The sequence below is a fragment of the Lepidothrix coronata genome, unplaced genomic scaffold (genome assembly GCF_001604755.1).
Source record: "Lepidothrix coronata isolate B3197 unplaced genomic scaffold, Lepidothrix_coronata-1.0 Scaffold1306, whole genome shotgun sequence".
Classification (NCBI taxonomy): Eukaryota; Metazoa; Chordata; class Aves; order Passeriformes; family Pipridae; genus Lepidothrix; species Lepidothrix coronata.
Genome location: NW_016691486.1, coordinates 2,927 through 3,869, shown reverse-complemented (window position 1 = coordinate 3,869; position 943 = coordinate 2,927). Strand labels below are relative to the sequence as shown.

The 943-nt window shown below is 48.9% G+C and overlaps 1 long non-coding RNA gene across 1 annotated transcript in view; it reads right to left on the bottom strand.

The window, feature by feature from the left end:
- LOC108510551 overlaps positions 1–943 on the bottom strand; it is a 7,162-nt gene that overhangs the window by 3,464 nt on the left and 2,755 nt on the right. The window contains exon 2 of the long non-coding RNA XR_001878836.1: positions 144–322. This is a non-coding gene — a long non-coding RNA (uncharacterized LOC108510551). The remainder of the gene's footprint in view (positions 1–143; positions 323–943) is intronic.

Genomic DNA, 943 nt, shown 5'->3' with positions numbered 1-943 from the left:
CGGCCATTGCAGAGCAGGGCAGAAAAAAGGGAACAGCAGCTCTTTCCACCACGAAAAGAAGTCTGGAAGCTTTACCTTTGAGGTACAGTTGTTGGGGCAGCCTGGGCACTTTTTGGGTAGCAAAGAACTTTCTGTGGTTGCACCTTTTGTCTAGCAGGAATCTTCATTTAGAGTAAATTTTCCAGGAGGTGGGACAAGGCATTGCAGCGCAGGGCAGGAAAAAGGGAACAGCAACTCTTTCCACCCGGAAAAAAAGTCTGGATCCTTTGGCTTTGAGGTGCAGTTGTTGGGACAGCCTGGGCACTTTTTGGGTAGCAAAGACCTTTCTGTGGTCATACCTTTGTGTGCCCAGAATCTTCATTTACATTCAATTTTCCAGGAGGTGGAACCGGCCATTACAGCGCAGGGTAGAAGAAAGGGAACAGCAGCTCGTTCCACCAGCAAAAAAGTCTGGAAACTTTAGCTTTGAGGTGCAGTTTTGAGCAGCCTGGGCACTTCTTGAGCAGGAAGATTTTTCTGTGCTGGCACCTTTAGTCCGGAAAAAATCTTCATTTAGAGTAAATTTTCCAGGAGTAGGGACCGGCCATTGCAGCGCAGGGCAGAAAAAAGGGAACAGCAGCTCTTTCCACCAGCAAAAAAAGTCTGGAAGCTTTGGTTTGAGGTGCAGTTGTTGGGACAGCCTGGGAACACCTTGAGCAGGAAGGCCTTTCTGTGGTGGCAACTTTAGTCCGGCAGGAATCTTCATTTACGTTCAATTTTCCAGGAGGTGGGACCGGCCATTGCAGTGCAGGGCTGAAAAAAGGGAACAGCAGCTCTTTCTCCAGGAAAAAAAGTCTGGATCCTTTGGCTTCAGGTGTAGTTGGGACAGCCTGGGCACTGCTTGGGCAGCAAGTCCTTTCTGTGGTGGCACCTTTTGTCTGGCAGGAATCTTCATTTGGATTCT